General features: G+C 45.8%; 1 protein-coding gene across 9 annotated transcripts in view; it reads left to right on the forward strand.

Annotated features, from left to right (window-relative positions):
* Positions 1-15,186: 15,186 nt before the first annotated feature.
* NFASC (neurofascin) overlaps positions 15,187-22,016 on the forward strand; it is a 199,383-nt gene continuing 192,553 nt past the window's right edge. For 7 of the 9 annotated variants that reach the window (XM_069756196.1, XM_069756200.1, XM_069756199.1 and 4 more), the window contains exon 1: positions 15,187-15,535. The gene's annotated coding sequence lies outside the window, so the exon portion shown is untranslated. The remainder of the gene's footprint in view (positions 15,536-22,016) is intronic. The other 2 variants (XM_069756204.1, XM_069756197.1) reach the window with 2 other exon arrangements.

The following is a 22,016-nucleotide window of genomic DNA, read 5'->3' on the forward strand; positions in this document are numbered from 1 at the left end:
GCATCCAGACCACCCTTACTACGGGGATGGATAATTGGTTAGCAGCCGTTAATTTTATCATCGTGCCCCATTTAGGCCGCATTGCTTCAGGGAAATGTCGTTTGAAGTATGTTTCAGGTAACATGGTCACCTGTGAGCCGGTGTCAACCAGACAGCGGATCGCCCGACCATCCATTTCGGCCTAGAGGAGAGGACACATGGAAACTAAACTTGTGGGACTTCTGATTCTCCTTCTTGACTACTCAGGCTCCGGGCGGCATCCCCCAGCCTCGGAGCCTCCTAGTTTAATGGACGGCGCTGAAGGGGCCGCCCTCGTCATACACATCCCCGAGGCAAATGACCAGTCTCTCTGCAGTTGAAACATGTAGGAAGTTCTTCTCTGCGGAACGTTCTCACTTCTCAATGAGATTCAGGACCAGTCCTACCCCCGGGCGGGTTTAATGATGCTAATGTTTTTTTCCTTGATACAGGCAACTCTTCTCGAATATCCCGGATATCTTTTTGCAACTCTTCCACCCATTCTGGTTCGGTGGTCATTGTCACAGATACTTCTCAGCTCCAGACGTTCCTCGCAAGGGATTGTCACCCCCTGCTGCTGCTCACGTGCGCGCACTTTGCTCCCGACTTCTGAAAAGGTCATGTGTGGACTTTCTTGCAAGCGCTCTCGTAAGGCCTGTTTCAGTAGCACATCTCTCAAGCCTGTCACCAACTGATCCCACAGCACTATGTCAGTTAGCCCTAAACCTACGCTGTCTTTTTTAGTAATGGCAGTATGGATCTCCTGTAACCTGTTCATGTACTGCGTCACCGGCTCCCCCTCTCTTTGAACATGGCAAAATAAACACATGCGTAATTCCCCTACATCCGTGGGGTCCCCATGTGTTTTCTCCAGTATATGTAACAAATTGTCAAAAGTATCCTATTCTCGAGGGTGTCGTAGCATGATGGAATCCCTTGCCTCTCCGTCTAAGGCCATCATGGCAACCTCCGCCTCTAACGCAGAGGTCATGGGGTGCATCCTCATGATACCCCTGACCTGCTCAATCCAGCTCCATAACATAGTGTTACTTCCATTAAACTTCGGGAGGTTGCTCAACATCGCCCCAGGGATATGCTTGGTCTTGCCCCCCCCCCCAATTGCTTGGTCTGCCGCCTCCGTGCTGTGGACAGGAGGGAGAGCAAGGGTTAACTATATTTTACTTGAACAGGGGAGAGAGAGAGAGAGAGCTAGCTTCTGGGCATGCTCAGTGTGTTAAAAACGGATTCGGTCGCCGAAAATGTTCTTTCACACATCAGTTCCATGCGTTTATTGCCGGAGACGTCCCTTCAGGCTTTTTCGCCGGACACAAAAAACGTTGCAGGAGACGTTTTTTGTATCCGGCAAAAAAACCTGAAGGGACGGATCCGGCACAAAACGGATGAAACGCATGTCCTTCAGGCACAATCCGGCAGTAATACAACTCTATGGGGAAAAAACGGATCAGGCATCAGAAAAAAACTGATCCAGATTGTGCCTGAAACTGCCGGATTGTGCCTGAAACCAAAAACCTGATGTGTGAAAGCAGCCTTAGCAATGGATTGTGACGGATGGCCATCTGTTTCATCTGTCGTGCACTGGATCCGTCGGAAAATCGCTGTCCGTCGGGTAGAGAAAACGTTCATAGGAACGTTTTTTCTGCATGTCGGAAAATCGTTCAGCAAAGGATCCTGCGCTGCCCGTCGCTGGCTATAATGGAAGCCTATGGACGCAGGATCCGTCACTGACTGTCAAAAGGAGGAATCCAGCGACGGGTCCCGTCTTTTGAAACTAAGCATGCGTGGAAGAATTTCCAGTCAGGGAAATTCTCTCTCGCTTGCTCTCTCTCTTTTTACTATTGATGCTGCCTATGCAGCATTAATAGTAACAAGATATAATGTTGAAAATAAAAAAAATCGCAATATTCTCAACTTCCGGCGTCCCGCGCAACGTTACCTATGCTCCTGGCAGCTAGCATTCCCATGGATGCATTGAGAAATAACCCGATAATGTCACAGTCTCGCGAGACCGCACGTCATCAGAGGTCATTGCACGCAAGGCATTACTGGGAACACCAGCTGCAGGGAGCATCGCGAGCATCTGTAACGCTGCGTGGGACACCGGAAGGTGAGGGTATTGCGATTTTTATTTTTTGAATTATTTTTAACCTGGCTTTTGTTGTGTATGCATTTTCGCAGTGGAAAACCGCTGCGCAGACGCATACACAACAGGTGCACATAGTCTCGACGGGTCCGTCAGAAAGACGGGCCCAGTGCACCCATTTTTTACAATCTACACAGGATCTATCATTTCAACATTTTGACGGATCCTGTGCAGATTGTAAAAACGGAAGTGTGAAAGAAGCCTTAGAGTTCCCTTGTCTATTATGGGATTTTGCATAGGGACATTATATCCTTTAGATCATAGGCGTCACCAAATAATATGGGGTCAAAGAGTTAAATCATAAGAAGTGCTCTCCACAAGGGACTGTCTATTACGTGGGAACCTATGTGACGCTATTGTGTGCCTTGCGCATGCGCATTGTTTAATTCTGTGCTTGATAGAAAACCGAAATACTGACTTCCGATATCTACATGCCAAGCGCAAGCGCAATGCCTGATACTTTCTGTTGCTCTTCGCGCCTGCGCATTATTGATGACTGGATAGCATACCGCACTATGCGTTTTGCCGCTGTGTTTATGAAGGGCCCACATGGAACTTCCGGTTATTTGACAGGCTCATGCCTGCACTGTTTGAATGACAGGACGCCATCTTGCCATGGATAGTCTCCTACTACCGCGGCCGCACAGCTGGTAGGATTTAATAATTATATCTATTGTATATACAGGGTGGGCCATTTGTAGGAATGCTCGAACCTGACACCCATAATGTGGTGGTGCACCATCTTGGGTGTCAGGTCCGAGCATTCCTACATGAACAGTTTCCTGGAAAGTGGATTGGTCACCGTGGGCCAGTTGAATGGCCACCAAGGTCTCCCGATCTGACCCCCCTTAGACTTTTATCTTTGGGGTCGCCTGAAGGCAATTGTCTATGCTGTGAAAATACGAGATGTGCAGTATCTGAAACAATGGATACTGGAAGCCTGTGCTAGCATTTCTTCTGCGGTGTTGCTATCAGTGTATCAAGAGTGGGAGAAGAGGGTTGCATTGACAATCCAACACAATGGGCAGCACTTTTAACACATTTTATAAGTGGTCAAATACTTGTAAAAAACTTATGAAAGAATAAAGTTACGTTAAAACCAAGCACACCATTGTTTTTCTTGTGAAATTCTCAATAAGTTTGATGTGTCACAAGACCCTCTTCCCATTGAAAAATATAAAGTTGGATCCAAAATGGCCAACTTCAAAATGGCCGCCATGGTCACCACCCATCTTGAAAAGTTTCCCCCCTCCCATATACTAATGTGCCACAAACAGGAAGTTGATATCACCAACCATTCCCATTTTTAGATGTATCCATATAAATGGCCCACCCTGTATATAAACTGGGTCTGCACCACTACAGATCACTGACCTTGGGAAAGACGCTTCCATGTGTCAATACGCGTGGGTCTAGTACCTACTTAGCCTGACTGCCTGCTTCATGGGGGGTGACTGCCATTTCAGGTTAGGGTGAAGTGTTTGACTCACCAGCATCATGGCCCCTTTGAAAATTGTTCCAGTGTCTCCCTTTAGCTTGATGTTTCTTTTTAGGCTATTTTGATCATGTCTTTTGAAAATCTTTATCTAATTTTATTGGATTTACTGTATTGACATCATGCTATTCTTGTGATAACAGCATGCATACACTCTATAACTTGTACTAGATTATATATTCACTGGCATTTGTTAACATATACAAGTATCAAGGGATTATAAAAGACACCGAGTGCATCTGATGCATGAAATACTGTGGCTTGTAGGGTTTTTGAGTATTATACTTGATATTGAATGACCCATATTCTTTGCTTTCTGTCCAAGATGGGACTTTTAAATGTTTAATTGATTTGTATGTGGTTGGTTTCCAATAAAAAGAATTTTGCATTGTACCTTATTTGGTGATCCCTTCTTTGATGCATATGCTTTTTTATTTTCCTTTTTGTGACAGTTCTGGATAGGGCGCGAGAGGTACCCCCGGTCTTCTTACAGATATGTCAGTTTTTTATCTCATGTACATATCAAAATTACCCATGTAAAGGCCCCTTCACATTAAGCGACGCTGCAGCGATACCGACAACGATCCGGATCGCTGCAGCGTCGCTGTTTGGTCGCTGGAGAGCTGTCACACAGACCGCTCTCCAGCGACCAACGATGCCGGTAACCAGGGTAAACATCGGGTAACTAAGCGCAGGGCCGCGCTTAGTAACCCGATGTTTACCCTGGTTACCATCCTAAAAGTAAAAAAACCAAACAGTACATACTTACCTAACGCTGTCTGTCCTCCAGCGCTGTGCTCTGCACTCCTCCTGCTCTGGCTGTGAGCACAGCGGCCGGAAAGCAGAGCGGTGACGTCACCGCTCTGCTTTTCGGCTGACCGACGCTCACAGCCAGAGCAGGAGGAGTGCAGAGCACAGCGCTGGAGGACAGACAGCGGTAGGTAAGTATGTACTGTTTGTTTTTTTTACTTTTAGGATGGTAACCAGGGTAAACATCGGGTTACTAAGCGCGGCCCTGCGCTTAGTTACCCGATGTTTACCCTGGTTACCAGTGAAGACATCGCTGGATCGGTGTCACACACGCCGATCCAGCTATGTCCACGGGAGATCCAGCGACGAAATAAAGTTCTGGACTTTCTTCAGCGACCAACGATCTCCCAGCAGGGGCCTGATCGTTGGTCGCTGTCACACATAACGATTTTATTAACGATATCGTTGCTACGTCACAAAAAGCAACGATATTGTTAACAATATCGTTATGTGTGAAGGTACCTTAAGTCTAGGGGTCTGTGAAAATGACGGATAGAACACGGATGGCATCATTGTGCAGCCCGTTTACGATCTGTGATTAACAGTAATTTGTAGGAGAAATGTTGTAATTAATTTATTTTTCAGACGTGAAAATAACTGATGAACAACTGATTGCAATACCTGACATGCTGACCAAACACTGATGAAACTCAGATTCAAAATACTGATGAAACTTGGACTGTTTTTCTGCATACGTGGAAAATTACAGATGTGTGACTGGGGCCTTAGGCTATGTTCACATACTGCGTTTTTGCAGTGTTTAAAAAAAAGTGCAAATTAAAAGCTGTACTTTACAGTACCAGCAAAAGCTGAGATTTCAGAAATCTCATGTGCACATATTGTTTTTTTTTCCTGACTAAATTGGAAAACTGCATTTTTGTAAACTGCAGCATGTCACTCCTTTCAGTGTTTTTTCAGCGCTTTTCACCCATAGAAAGCAATGAGTAAGTGAAAAAAAAGCAGCAAAAGCGCAGGTATCAGATTTTGCTGCGTTTTTGGTCCAGAATACTCAGGAACAAAGGCCACTAAACTGTATTAATATGAAAAATGCACTAAATCCTGCTATTTTTTAAGCAGCTTCTTTACTGCTAAGAGAGCAGGTTTTGCCTGCAGCAAAAACGCAACGTGTGAACATAACCTTAGGGTATGTGCACACGTCCGGATTTTTAGCGTTTTTTTTGCGGAATTTCGCCATAAAAACGCTATAAATACGCTAAAAAAAGCTAACATTATGCATCCTATCATTTAGAATGCATTCCGCATTTTTTGTGCAGATGTTAGCGTTTTTTTCCGCAAAAAAAACGCATACCGCAAAAAATCCGGACATGCTCTATCTTTTTGCGGATTTTTTGCAGATTTCCTATCAAAAAGGACATTCCGGAAAATAAAAAAAAAAAAACGCAAAAAATCCGCGCAAAAAACGCGCAAATTCCGCGAGAAATCCGCGCGAAAAAAGCACGCGGATTTCTGGCAGAATTCTCAGGATTATGTCAGGAAAAAATCCTGACGTGTGCACATAGCCTTAATCGGTTTCTCTCGGCGTAATAACATTGGTGTGCTAACTTAGGCCTGTCCCACACATCCAGATAATTCCGGTACTGGAAAAATCAGTACCGGAGTTATCTGTGTCCGTGTGCTCACGTGGCACATCAGTGTGGCACATGTGTGGCAGCCATGTGCCGTCCGTGTGCCGACTGGGTACCACACGCACCGTGCAGGAGACAGCACTAGAGTTAAGCGCTGTCCCTTGCTTTGGGTGCTGAATCCAGAATTCATTCCTTCTTCCCAGCAGCGTTCCCTGGAGAGAAGGAATGAAAAATCAGGGGTTTTTTTTTTGTGTGTGTTTAAAATAAAGTTCCTGGTCAGCTCCCGTCTCCCCCCCCCCCGTGCGCCCGCCCACTGGCATTAAAATACTCACCCAGCTCCAGCGATGCTTCCTCTTAGCGTCGCTGCTTGTCCTGTATGAGCGGTCACGTGGTGCCGCACATTACAGTGATGAATATAGGCAAAATTAAGAGTATGAACGGCACTAGGCAGTCTCACAACAGACGGTTCAATAGCAGACGTGGGATGCTTATTAGGGCTCATATAGCACGTGTATATCCAGCAGTGTGCGGGTGGTGCTCCACAAAAAAAGTCATAAACAGACATCAAAAACAGAAGAAATAGTAAACTGGGCACTCACCCAAGTTTCACTGCAATTCAATGTCCTTTATTCATCTTTATAACGAAACAGACATGGTAAGGAGAGGCGGCTGGTGAGAGTCCAAAATCTGGTAGTAAAAGATGTGGAAGCTATTTTATATCGCAAACCTAAGAAGAATGTATCCATCAACGAAGAAAAAGCAATACGAGAAATGTAGCAGTGGAATGACGTAGTCATAAGAAAGGCGGACAAGGGCGGTAATTTAGTTATTTTAGATAAAAATTATTACATCAATGAAGCGATGTCTCAATTAAATGACAAAACTACTGATATCGCTCTTGATCACAATCCGACTGAAAAATTTAAAGAGAGATTGAGGACATTGTTAAACAAATATGTAGCAAAGGGCACTCTGTTGAAAAACAAAGCTTAAAAATTACTACACGACCATCCTAATATACCACATTGGTACAGTTTACCAAAGATACACAAAAATGCCACACAACCACCCGGGCGCCCTATAATATCCGGAATCGGATCGTTAACAGAACCCTTGTCCCAATTTCTTGATTGGCTACTGAAACCGCTGCTGCAGAAAATCCCTTCGTTTGTGAAAGACTCTGGGGACTTTCTAATAGCCTTACAATCATTAGACTGGCAACCCACTTTTGCCCTAACATCAATTGACGTTGTCAATTTATATACAAGGATACCTCAAGATAAAGGCATTGAGGCAATAAGAACTATTTTGTTAAATACTGATAAAGATCAGGACTTTGTTGCATTAATTGTTGAAAGTTTAGAATTTGTTCTTTCACACAATGCGTTCAAATTCATTGATAAATGGTTTCTACAACGTACTGGAACTGCGATGGGGACGCCCGTCGCATGTGTCTTCGCCAACCTATTCCTGGCAGTTTTTGAGGAAAGATACATATAATCCTTTTAGTATGCTTTCTCACCTATGAGCTTGTTTCCACGACCTGTTTTCATGTATCTCATTGTGTGATCCTGGCATCTCTTTGAGTGGTCAGTCTTACCCCTCCCTCACTTTATGACCTTTGCTTAACTCTCTACATCTGGTCTCCCATACCCAGCCACCCCCTCATTCACACCTGATTGCCCTTAACTGGGGATATATTCACATGCAGGAGTCTGCTATAGACTCAGTCTGCTGCAAATCATCTTTTAACTTCCATCTTTTAAATTACATCTTTTTAATTATGATTCTGAATTAGACTGAATTGGACTGGAATTGACTGGAAGGTAACAGAACACCAACCACTACAATGTTTCGGTTTCTTTTCTCTTTCACCCCCATACTACTTTCCTTCTTACAATCTCCTGCAATCCCTCCACCTAGTAAGGAACTAGTCATTTCTTCCTCCATCCTCCCCAGCCATCTCACCTTCTCCTCAGAACTGTTCCTCCACATACAATCCTTTTTATCCAGACACACACGGCCGCATCATGTCCTATCCTGCTCCCACCTTCTAATGATCTGTCTGTTACTCCTCATTGCTGGTGACATATCCCCAAATCCCGGCCCTCCCCAATTCATCCCCACACTCGTTTCTATCCCCCTGCTACGATCCTCCGCACGTTTTCCCAACCACGACAACCTCATACCCATTCATCCAGCCCCCACTCCCCCGCTCCCCCTACTTGGAGCACTATGGAACGCACGCTCCATCTGCAACAAACTGACATTTATCCATGACCTCTTCATCACCAACAAACTCTCCTTCCTCGGCCTCACTGAAACCTGGCTCACCCCCTCTGACTCGGCCTCTCCAGCTGCGCTCTCCTATGGCGGATTCCACCTCTCTCACACCCCTCGCCCCAGCAACAAACGTGGTGGAGGAGTTGGCTTGCTCCTGTCCGACACCTGCTCCTTCACTCCAATCCCGCTACCACCCTCCGCTACTCTTCCCTCGTTTGAGGTGCACTCTGTCCGCATCTATTCCCCCTCCAACCTCCATCTGGCTGTCATCTACCGCCCCCCAGAACTAGCCATCTCCACCTTTCTCGACCACTTCACCACCTGGCTACTTCATTTCCTCTCTGTTGACATCCCCACTATCATCATGGGTGATTTCAATGTCCCCATTGACACTTTCACCTCAGCTACCTCTAAACTTTTATCACTGACTGCCTCCTTTGGCCTCACTCAATGGTCCTCTGAGGCCACTCACAAAGATGGCCACACGCTGGACCTCATCTTCACCCGCCTCTGCTCCCTTACTAACCTCACTAACACACCCCTCCCCCTGTCTGACCACAACCTACTGACATTCTCGTCCCTCTCCTCTCCTAGTGTGCAACCCCCACTCCACAAACTCACTCACCCTCGCAGAAATCTCAAACATCTCAACTTACAATCACTCTCTGAGTCCCTTCTCCCTCTCACAGACATAGCCTCCCTTCATGACACAGATGCTGCTGCCACTTTTTATAACACCACAATAACAACAACACTCGATTCGGCCACCCCGCTCATGCATAGTAAAACTCGTACAATTAACAGGCAGCCCTGGCTGACCAGCCTGACCAAAGAATTGAGACGGGCTTCCAGGATTGCTGAGCGGAGATGGAAGCGATCCCACTCTGCCGACCACTTCACTGCATACAAGCAGTCCCTCGCCAGCTTCAAGTCTGCGCTCACTGCCGCAAAACAAACTTACTTCTCATCCCTCATATCCTCCCTGTCCCACAACCCTAAACAGCTTTTCAACACTTTCAATTCTCTACTCCGTCCCCCCGCACCTCCTCCCTCCCCCCTCATTTCTGCTGATGACTTCGCCTCTTTCTTTAAACAGAAGATCGATACGATCAGAGAAAGCTTTGGCCCACAGCGCCCACTGCCCCTCTTAGCTGCTCAACCCTGCTCCTCCAAAACCAGCTTCTCCACCATGACAGAAGATCAGCTCTCCACCCTCCTGTCAAGATCACACATCACCACCTGCACGCTTGACCCGCTCCCATCCCACCTCATCCCTAACCTTTCCACGGTCTTCATCCCAACCCTAACGCACCTCTTCAACCTCTCACTCACAACAGGTGTCTTTCCCTCATCCTTCAAGCATGCCAAGATCACACCCATCCTCAAAAAGCCCTCCCTCGACCCATCCTCTGTGTCTAGCTATCGCCCAATATCTCTTCTCCCTTATGCCTCCAAATTGCTGGAGCAACACGTCCATCTTGAACTGTCCTCCCACTTCTCCTCCTGCTCCCTCTTTGATCGGTTACAATCAGGCTTCCGTTCCCATCACTCAACTGAAACTGCCCTAACTAAAGTCACCAATGACCTACTAACTGCCAGGAGCAAGCGACACTACTCTGTCCTCCTTCTCCTGGACTTGTCTTCTGCCTTTGACACTGTAGACCACTCCCTTTTGCTACAAATCCTCTCATCCCTTGGCATCACAGACTTGGCCCTTTCCTGGATCTCGTCATATCTGACAGACCGAACATTCAGTGTCTCCCTCCCCCACACCACCTCCTCACTTCGCCCCTTGTCAGTCGGTGTTCCTCAAGGCTCTGTCCTAGGACCCCTACTCTTCTCCATCTACACTTTCGGCCTGGGACAGCTCATAGAATCCCACGGTATGCAGTACCATCTCTACGCTGACGACACGCAGATCTACCTCTCCGGACCTGACCTCTCCTCCTTGCTTACCAAAATCCCGCACTGTCTGTCTGCCATTTCAGCCTTCTTTTCTGCTCGCTTTCTACAACTGAACATGGACAAAACAGAATTCATCATCTTTCCCCCATCTCACTCTACCCCTCCACCAGACCTATCCATCAATGTCAATGGCTGCTCACTATCCCCAGTCCCACACGCCCGGTGCCTCGGGGTGATCCTCGACTCTGCCCTCTCTTTCAAGCCACATATCCAAGCCCTTGCCTCCTCCTGTCGTCTCAAACTCAAAAATATTTCCCGGATCCGTGCTTTCCTTGACCGCAACACTGCAAAAACGCTAGTGCATGCCCTTATCATCTCCCGCCTCGACTACTGCAACCTCCTACTCTCTGGACTCCCCTCTAGCACTCTGGCACCACTCCAATCCATCCTACACTCTGCTGCCCGACTAATCCACCTGTCCCCCCGCTATTCCCCAGCCTCTCCCCTGTGTCAAGCCCTTCACTGGCTTCCTATCGCCCAGAGACTCCAGTTCAAAACCCTCACACTGACATACAAAGCCATCCACAACCTGTCTCCTCCATACATCTGTGACATGGTCTCCCGGTACCTACCTACACGCGACCTCCGATCCTCCCAAGACCTCCTTCTCTACTCCCCTCTCATCTCTTCTTCCCATAACCGCATCCAAGACTTCTCCCGTGCTTCCCCCATATTCTGGAACTCTCTACCCCAACACATCAGACTTGCGCCTACCATAGAAACCTTCAAAAAGAACCTGAAGACTCATCTCTTCCGACAAGCCTACAGCCTGCAGTGATCCTCAACCTACTGAACAGCCGTACAGCCAGCTCTTCCCTCTCCTAGTGTATCCTCACCCACCCCCTGCAGACTGTGAGCCCTCGCGGGCAGGGTCCTCCCTCCTTATGTACTCGTGTGCCTTGTTATCTGCTCATGTTTAATGTATTTGTCTATATTTGCCCCGTATTCACATGTAAAGCGCCATGGAATAAATGGCGCTATAAAAATGTATAATAATAATAATAACTTCCGTTATAAATCCCTTTTTAAAATTTATACGAATGTATCTAAGATTCGCGGACGATATTTTTATCGTCTGGGACGGATCTAGGAACGAATTTGATTCCTTTGTTACCCATCTCAATACAGTAAATGAGGACAATATGCAATTTACAGCTTGCTTTGGAGGAAATGGGTTGGAATATTTGGACGTGAAAATTGAGATAGCGGATGGTAAGCTTAGTACGAAAGTACATAAAAAATCCACCGCAACGTCTACTACACTTTAATAGTGCCCATCCATTCCACACAAGAAATAGCATACCCTATAGCCAGATGGTGCGGTATAGAAAAATTAATAACAACGAGGCGATTTTTAAATAGAAATTATCCATCTAATATTTTGTCAGTAGCTGAACGTAGAGTGGGGAAACTTACACAAAAAGATCTGTTAAAAAACCGCAAGAAAACTGCACGGTCCCCTCTAAATGAAAAAGATCATAAAAGATTCGTATTTACCTTCACACATAGCCCAATAGACAAAGAAATTTATGCGGCCATAAATAAGAACTGGCATGTGTTACAAAATGATAGGGAATTATCAGCACTGACAACAAATCACCCAAGATTCGCGTACAAACGTACGAAGAATTTGGGTGATTTATTAGTTAAAAACCGCCTTTTACCGATTGAAAATAATTGGCTAAAGAAATTCCAACCCACGGGCAATCATAGATGCGGAAACTGTAGTTTTTGTCACCTGAGACTTTTGGAAAATCCCATTCGTATAGGTTCTGTCAGTCACACAGTCCGGCATTTAATTACATGCAAAACCCAATATGTAGTCTATCTAATCCTCTGTCCATGTCTATTTTTCTACATCGGTAAAACCATACGTCCGATGGTTACAAGATTCAGAGAACATTTTAACTCAGTATCATCTGGGAAAGGTTGCCCCCGGTTCATTAAACACATGCGAGACCATCATAATGCAAACCCGAATGTATTACGGTTTGCAGGTTTGGAGGTAGTAAAAAGCCCGATTCAAGGTGGTGATCGCAAGAAAATTCTATTACAACGGGAGGCAAGATGGATCATGGAGACCAATGCGCAAGGGCCCATCGGTCTAAACGATAAATTAGACATGACTATATTTCTGTAAAATTATAGAGCTAGTCCATTTATAATACGTGATGTTTAATATCTGCTTTTAGTTGTGCTTATTAATGCTGTTTGATGCACATAACCAGTAAGGTTTTTTAATCACACATATGTTCACATTAAGCTGTCTAGTTCCCTATAAAGGATATGACAATTTTAATTGTGCACCTGGACCCGTGGAAGCGCACAAGCGCGAAACGGCCGTCGTCCTTCCCTCACTCCCCGCACCGCAACTCTCACCAGCCGCCTCTCCTTACCATGTTTCGTTATAAAGATGAATAAAGGACATTGAATTGCAGTGAAACTTGGGTGAGTGCCACATCTATTTCTTCTGTTTTTGATAACAGTGATGAATATGCGGCTCCACCTCCCATAGGGGTGGAGCCACATATTCATCACTGTAATGAGCGGCACCACGTGACCGCTCATACAGGACAAGCTGCGACGCTGAGAGGAAGCATCGAGGGAGCTGGGTATTTTAATGCCAGCGGGCGGGCGCACAGGGGGAGGGAGGGGGTAGATTACCGGGAACTTTAACAACAAAAAAAACCCCAATGATTTTTCATTCCTTCTCTCCAGCGAACCTGGAGCACCCAAAGCAAGGGACAGCGCTTAACTCTAGCGCTGTCTCATGCACGGTCCGTGTGGTACCCAGTCGGCACACGGGCGGCATACGGCTGCCGCACGTGTGCCACACTGGTGTGCCACGTGAGCACACGGACACACGGATAACTCCGGTACCGGAATTATCTGGACGTGTGGGACAGGCCTAAGGCTGTGTGCCCACGATCAGGAATAGGCCGGGGTCACACTTGCCGTATGCAAAATCGGTCCATTTCTCTCGGCTGAGAGTCGCACAAGTGTTCTCCGTATGGTCATCTGTGTGTAATCCGTTTGCAATGTGATGTGATTTCCTCGCACCTATGTATCCGTATGACATCCGTATGATATGCGTATGGGTTTACATTTCTCACTGCTTTTCACCATTGAATTTAATGGCTCGATGGGCTGAAATTAGGAAAATGTGTGCGTATTTCTTGCAAGTCACACTGATGATCCGTGTGGTGTCCGAGTTTTTCTTGCACACATAGACTTGCATTGGCGAGACTTGGGCGATATGCGCGTAAAATCGCAGCATGCTACGATTTCACTCACACGCTGAATACGCCTGAGCAAAAAAAACGGTGATGTGAGCTGCCCCATAGGTTAACAATGCTCTGAGTGCTATGCAATGTTTTTTTCACATAGCACTTGTCTGTATTCTACGGTAGTGTGACTCCGGCCATAGTAGTGTATCGGACTAGCCTCTCCGCTGCAGATAATTAACATGCTGCGGGTGAGTTTACGCAGCGGTAATAGAAGCACACTGGGTGTGGGAATTCTATAAATCCCATCCACTGTGCTTGTACTGTACAACGCAACATTTTGGACGCATCGAAAATACACTACATCCAAAACGCTACTACTCCTGATGGTGAGTGCGCAGCCTTAGGGTATGTTCACACAAGGTCTATTTCTGAAGGAACTGCTCTGAAACCCACTTGAAATGGTGCTGAAAAAAACACTCAAAAGAATGACCGTCCTGATTCCTATGTAAGCCTGGGATCACACATGCGAGAAACACGTCCGTGTCTTGCATGTGAAATCCAAGCTCTGGCGCCGGCACTCCAGAGTGGAGCGTGCGGCCACATAGCAACACATGGAGCCGCACGCTCCACTCTGGAGTGCCGGCGCCAGAGCTTGGATTTCACCTGCGAGACACAGACGTGTTTCTTGCATGTGTGATCCCGGCCTAATAACGATGGCGGCTCATAGGTTCAGGTTTTTCATCACCTCAGGTGGTTACAAGAGTGATCGGAACGTCCCTCAGGGGTTTTCTTCTCTCAGGACGCTCTATATTTTACAAGTCAGTGGCTTAGAATACGCCTGGACATCTTTTTGAGCATTTTTCCATTAGCAGTTTCTTTATTGCCGGAAACCCCCAGTAAAAAAGACACACAAAATGCTAAAGAAACGACCAACAAATGCTAAAAAAAAGATGCTTGGGGTTTAGAAGTGTAAGGACAAAAAGGCTATGTGCACACGTTGCAGATTGGTGTGCGGATCCGCAGCAGTTTTCCATGCGTTGTACAGTGCCATGTAAACGTATGGAAAACAATATCCGCACTGCACATGCTGTGGAAAAAACTGTGCGGAAACGTAGCGGTTTATATTCCGCAGCATGTCAATTCTGTGTGCGGATTCCGCAGCGGTTTACGCCTGCTCCTCAATTCACAGGCGTAAAACTGCAGGTGGAATCCGCACAAAAACCGCGGTAAATCCGCGGGTAATCCACAGTGCGGTTTACCTGCGGATTTTGCAAAAACAGTGCGGAAAAATCAGCACACCAATCTGCAACGTGTGCACATAGCCAAAAGGAGTGATTCCTGACGAGCCGTTCAGTCGAAAAATGGATGTTTTTCACCGTCTGTAAAAGATGTGTGCACGTGGCCTTATACTAAACCCGTGGTGAACGTGGCCATCGTATATGTGCGGAGAGCATCCGGAATGGGGAATAGTGCTGGAGAACTGAGACATCCCCCAGAAGCTTCAGCTGAAGACCACCTGATGGTAATGTGCTCTCCTATAGTGGCTCCATTCACCACATGGCCCTGTGTTGTGTCCCTCCATGTATTGTTCTGCTGTCACCCATCCTCTCCACACATGGCGCGCGCACAGCTGTAGTGACTGAGGCGGGAACGCGCTTCTGAGTAGGCGGGTGCGCGCTCTGCTCCCGGGGACGCGCACGTAGGTTTCTGCCCTAATGCGGTGCACGGAGAGAGACAGCTCCCTGACAGCCTGTCACACAGCACTGACCGCCCAGCGGCTCGTCCTAGTCACCTCCAGTGCCGGCAGCCTCCGTGCTGACAGAGAAGCTGCTACACCCACTGCAAGCATCACCCTAGTGCAGGAGGCATCAGCCCGGCATCTTGTGCTCCATGCCGCCCGTGTGCTAGCCCATTCCTGCAGCATCTGCACCCGGGAAGGCGAAGAACTGCGCAGTCACCGACATCTGCACAGCAGGACCGGAGATGACAGGTCAGCACTGCGGCTCCAGACCTCCCTGTGTCCTGCATCCTTCCAGCATGGCCCCTGCCTCATTGTCCCTCTGTGCTGCTGCTTTGTGTGTTCTCCACTGCAAACTCTGCCTCCTCTGTCCTGTCCTGCTCTGCTGGAGATCACAGCCACGGTCCATTCTCCAGGGACCCTGTCTGTGCTGCTCATCACCTCTGGCATCTAATCAGTTAATCTGGGATCACCTCAAGTCCAAGGTTAGCTGTAAGGATAGACTTGAGGTGAACCCCAACTTACCCTGGCCATCATGGAGAGAATGGGTTATTACAGTGTATTGTGGGGGGTCGCAGGAGAGCTGAGGACCATGGCCCTGCTCCTATTCTCTCAGGTTATAGGGGTCCAATATAATGGAGAATCAGCCTTCTCCTCCAGGCCGTGCCAGCACTGCATTCCCACGCTGACTGCAGATGTCACAGCCCAATATACTCCCCTGTGACCGCTGCAGCCAGTCAGGATGCTGTATGGTTAGGTGAGTGATTGGCTGCAGATGTCACTTGGGGTATATAGGATGTGACATCAGCAGCCAAGGTAAAGCATCGGGGTATTCGGCACAGGAATGGCCTGGAGTAAAGGTGTGACTATATAGATATAAATTATTTTATGTATTGCTGCTACCTGCGGGCTGATTTGTGATTATATTGGAAACCTAGTTAGTGTTGTGGGGATCCTGCGTCGTTCACTCCCCTATAAGGAGGAAGGGTGATGCCCCGACACACTAGCTCCGTCCTCTGTCTTGGTGATGCTGTGCTCATTATATTGTGATATGACCATATTTTAAACATTATTTTCTGGGATTTTTGGGGGGTCTTTTTGTTATATTATGTAAATGTTTCACCCTCTCAGGCTCAGAGCTGTGAGGAATATTGGCGATATGCAGTGGTGTAGCTTGAAACTCAAGGGCCCTGATGCAAAAGCGCCAACGGGGCCCCCAAATATTTTAAATCTTTGATAACAATATTTTTTTTTATAGGCCAAAGGTACTTTTAGGGCCCCCCTAAGCTCCAGGGCCCTGATGCAACCCCTGCACCTATTTGTAGTTACGCCTCTGGCGATATCTTAGTTAGGCCGGGATCACACATGCGAGAAACACTGCCGAGTGTCACATGTTAATACCCGGCACTGTCGCCGGCTCTAAGGAGCGGAACGTGCAGCCGCATAGCAATACATGGAGCCGCACGCTCTGCTCCCGAGTGCTGGCGGCAGTGGCGGGTATTAACATGTGACACTCAGCCGTGTTTCTCGCATTTGTGATCCCGGCCTTATAATGTGTGTACAATGAGAATGAAGAGTTTTCTTTTTGTGTTTTTAGATGTTGCATTTAGTCACAATGTTTTTATCAAGTATTTTTTTAAATTATTTTTAGGCCTAATTTTGGATATAAACGCTGTTTGTTTTCTAAGAAGTATATTGACATTGGTTACATGGCATAACCTACTATCCTATGAGATGGTGGTGTAAAATTCTGTTTTACAAAGTCACGTCCTCCTTGGGGATCTCCAGTTACCCCTTTAAATAGCTGTGCCCATACAGATTTACTGGGCTACATGGGTCACTTTGCCCCTAGCACTGGTGTTCATGCCATATTTCTCCTCACTAGACAGTGTTAAAGTGTCGTAAAATATTTGACTTATTATTCACGTCGGGATGTTGTGAATTACTTAGTGAACTACGCATTTGCCTTTGCTTAGGCTTCTTTCACACTTCAGTTGTTTGGCGTCAGTCTGCTCCGACATTGTGACGGATCCGTCAAAATTGTTGAGCAAACGGTTCTAACGGATCCGTTTTTTTGACGCATCCGTGTATCTGGGAAAAGTATGTACTTTTTGGAGCATGCTCAATTGAAAAAGCAGATTGGGGCGACGGATCCGCCAAATGACGTTGCGACGGATCCGTCGCCCATAGGCGGCCATTCTATGAAATGGCGGACGCGACGGATCCGTCGCGAACCGCCATTTCGGCGCAGACAAAAAACGTTGCAATGTCCGTCAATGTCTAGACGACGTCCGCCAAATTTCGATGGATCCGTCACATTGCGGATAGAACGGACGACCATCCGCCATAATCCGTCGCTAATGCAAGTCTATGGGAAAATAGCGGATCCGCCAAAAAAAATGGCGGATCCGCTATTTGACGAAAATGGCGGATTCAAACTGACACCAAAAGACTGAAGTGTGAAAGAGGCCTTACCTGCTTGATGTGGACCTCACGAACGTGACTGTGTGTTTCACTGTGAAATGCCGGAAGGACCCATATTACCCATATAGTCCTGTGTGATGAGATCTCATGGACCAATTTTTGCCCTAGAAGCACATAAACCAGTGCTGCCAGGGAAAATCATAATATGTATCACATCTAGTGGACCATGATACCACCTCTATGCATATCTATGAGGGGGTACGCATGAGGGCTGTGGAGTCAGTAAGCCAAACCTTTGACTCCTCAGTTTCTATGACACTGACTCTGACTCCACCAAAATGGGCTACGATTCCGACTCCACAGCCCTGGCATGCATGACCCGTTTGAAACGGATTAAGATTAGGGAAGAGCAAACGAAATTTGCCCGTATCACTTGTCTTATGCACTGGCAAAACCATTTCAGTCAGTTTTTTTCATAAATGCGCCAAAAGCAAATTTCAGGCCTATAGAATCCATTTTCATCCATGAATACCAATGTCAAGCTAATCCAGAACTTTATATAAATGTTCCTCAGTCATTTGCATCACAGTCTTGAAAGTTGTGATACGAATCCAAAATATGGTCATGCCCTTGAGGACTTGGGTAGATACGCTCTGTACATCATAGATTCAGATAAGTCTCAGGTTTTGCCTTTACAGTCTAGTAGTACCCGCAGATCAGCCTTTGCTGGGAAGTGCCAGTTAACCACCATTTCTGAAATATCAGGTGGCAGACTAATGGACAGTGACTGGACTCTACGGCTGTTTTGCTCACATCTATGTTTCATTTCAATGGTGATCAGAGGGATAATCTGGCATGTATGGTTTTGCGTTTTTTTTGTTTTTGTTTTGTTTTTTTTTCAAAAAGGTTCAGAATAGGTTAAAAAAAAATGTAAAACTCAATACTAACCTCACTGATACCTATTGCTTTCTTTCTTACCCGGTCCCCAGCCAATTTCTACATCCCAAGTCTTTTGTAAATAATTTTTTGCCCGGTATTCCATTTAACATAAGGGAATGATAATCTATTATATGGCTAGTGGGACTCCGGCCAGTCAAATACTGTATTCTAGATGGATTATCATAAAATATTCAGTTTACTGGCGGTGGCTAAGGAGAATGAAAAGGATTTAAATCTGCAGATTAGTCGAATTAGAGTAATTTTTTGGACATTGGTGTCATCTTTTTTTATCGACGGGCCAATACTGGGATGCTTTATGGAACTGTAGGGTAATGATATGTTAACTCCAAAGGCAGATTACTTAGAAGAAGGATAGACATTAGTGTTTGTTTCATTCCAATACTGGATTATCCATATTTTAATCTCAGCTAATCTTTACTTTATTATTTATGCAGTATGTATATAAATTGGCCCCAAATGTGCACAGATCCTGCTTAGAGAGAACATACAGATTAAACACTAAAGTAATTAATATGGAGATGTTTGTGCGGAGTCTTCTTTTAACGTGATGGAATACTGCTATGATAGGCCGTCTCTTTATGATAGGTGACAGTCCAAACTCTGGGACCCCCAATCGTTCCTAACAATAAAGGGTCTACAGACTTAGTGTAGCAGCACAACTCTATTGAAGTTAATGGGTTCGTCTGCAGTTCTCTGCTCTTCTTGATGGCTGGGAGCACTGCTCTTGCTAGGAAAACGTAGAATTATTCTCTGTCAGGGGCGTATCGATCTGGGTCGCAAATGCGACCGGACCCATGCAGGTGAGGGGCCTGCCGACGACAGTGTTCTTGGCTGCAAATTTAGCTGAAGTGTATTGCAGGGCAGAGTCCCGCCGGGTCTGTGCTCTGCAATACATACTGCCAACCAATCAGAGGCCAGCAACTGACGTCGGTGTGTTCATGACTGGGGAAGCATGGCAGTGATGTCATGCACTCCTGTCGATTGCTCGCTGAAGTCAGCTGCCGGCTTCAGAAGAGGATGCCACTCAGCGGGGGAGCAGAGGAAAGGTAAGTAGAACCACTTTTTTTTTTTGTATGCAATAAGGAGGTAGGATGGGGGACATATACACCAGGATGGAATATATATATATATATATATACAGTACAGACCAAAAGTTTGGACACACCTTCTCATTTAAAGATTTTTCTGTATTTTCATTACTATGAAAATTGTAAATTCACACTGAAGGCATAAAAACTATGAATTCACACATGTGGAATTATATACATAACAAAAAAGTGTGAAACAACTGAAAATATGTCTTATATTCTATGTTCTTCAAAGTAGCCACCTTTTCCTTTGATGACTGCTTTGTACACTCTTGGCATTCTCTTGATGAGCTTCAAGAAGTAGTCACCGGAAATGGTTTTCAATTCACAGGTGTGCCCTGTCAGGTTTAATAAGTGGGATTTCTTGCCTTATAAATGGTGTTGGGATGGGACCATCAGTTGTGTTGAGCAGAAGTCTGTTGGATACACAGCTGATAGTCCTACTGAATAGACTAAAGTGGGGAAATCCCAACGTATGGAAGTAAACTAGTATATAGAAAATATATATGAATAAATAGTGGAAATAATATAATGCCAAACTGATATGGTATATTAAAATGCCTTTATTATAAATAAATATATATATACAGTGGGGCAAAAAAGTATTTAGTCAGTCAGCAATAGTGCAAGTTCCACCACTTAAAAAGATGAGAGGCGTCTGTAATTTACATCATAGGTAGACCTCAACTATGGGAGACAAACTGAGAAAAAAAAATCCAGAAAATCACATTGTCTGTTTTTTATCATTTTTTTTGCATATTATGGTGGAAAATAAGTATTTGGTCAGAAACAAACAATCAAGATTTCTGGCTCTCACAGACCTGTAACTTCTTCTTTAAGAGTCTCCTCTTTCATCCACTCATTACCTGTAGTAATGGCACCTGTTTAAACTTGTTATCAGTATAAAAAGACACCTGTGCACACCCTCAAACAGTCTGACTCCAAACTCCACTATGGTGAAGACTAAAGAGCTGTCAAAGGACACCAGAAACAAAATTGTAGCCCTGCACCAGGCTGGGAAGACTGAATCTGCAATAGCCAACCAGCTTGGAGTGAAGAAATCAACAGTGGGAGCAATAATTAGAAAATGGAAGACATACAAGACCACTGATAATCTCCCTCGATCTGGGGCTCCACGCAAAATCCCACCCCGTGGGGTCAGAATGATCACAAGAACGGTGAGCAAAAATCCCAGAACCACGCGGGGGGACCTAGTGAATGAACTGCAGAGAGCTGGGACTAATGTAACAAGGCCTACCATAAGTAACACACTACGCCACCATGGACTCAGATCCTGCAGTGCCAGACGTGTCCCACTGCTTAAGCCAGTACATGTCCAGGCCCGTCTGAAGTTTGCTAGAGAGCATTTGGATGATCCAGAGGAGTTTTGGGAGAATGTCCTATGGTCTGATGAAACCAAACTTGAACTGTTTGGTAGAAACACAACTTGTCGTGTTTGGAGGAAAAAGAATACTGAGTTGCATCCATCAAACACCATACCTACTGTAAAGCATGGTGGTGGAAACATCATGCTTTGGGGCTGTTTCTCTGCAAAGGGGCCAGGACGACTGATCCGGGTACATGAAAGAATGAATGGGGCCATGTATCATGAAATTTTGAGTGCAAACCTCCTTCCATCAGCAAGGGCATTGAAGATGAAATGTGGCTGGGTCTTTCAACATGACAATGATCCAAAGCACACCGCCAGGGCAACGAAGGAGTGGCTTCGTAAGAAGCATTTCAAGGTCCTGGAGTGGCCTAGCCAGTCTCCAGATCTCAACCCTATAGAAAACCTTTGGAGGGAGTTGAAAGTCCGTGTTGCTAAGCGAAAAGCCAAAAACATCACTGCTCTAGAGGAGATCTGCATGGAGGAATGGGCCAACATACCAACAACAGTGTGTGGCAACCTTGTGAAGACTTACAGAAAACGTTTGACCTCTGTCATTGCCAACAAAGGATATATTACAAAGTATTGAGATGAAATTTTGTTTCTGACCAAATACTTATTTTCCACCATAATATGCAAATAAAATGTTAAAAAAACAGACAATGTGATTTTCTGGATTTTTTTTTCTCAGTTTGTCTCCCATAGTTGAGGTCTACCTATGATGTAAATTACAGACGCCTCTCATCTTTTTAAGTGGTGGAACTTGCACTATTGCTGACTGACTAAATACTTTTTTGCCCCACTGTATATATGCTGGGCAAGAAAAGGCAACAGTAGTAATGTGCCTGTAGCTGGAGGAAGTATACAAAATACA

This window comes from Ranitomeya imitator, chromosome 3 (genome assembly GCF_032444005.1).
Source record: "Ranitomeya imitator isolate aRanImi1 chromosome 3, aRanImi1.pri, whole genome shotgun sequence".
Classification (NCBI taxonomy): Eukaryota; Metazoa; Chordata; class Amphibia; order Anura; family Dendrobatidae; genus Ranitomeya; species Ranitomeya imitator.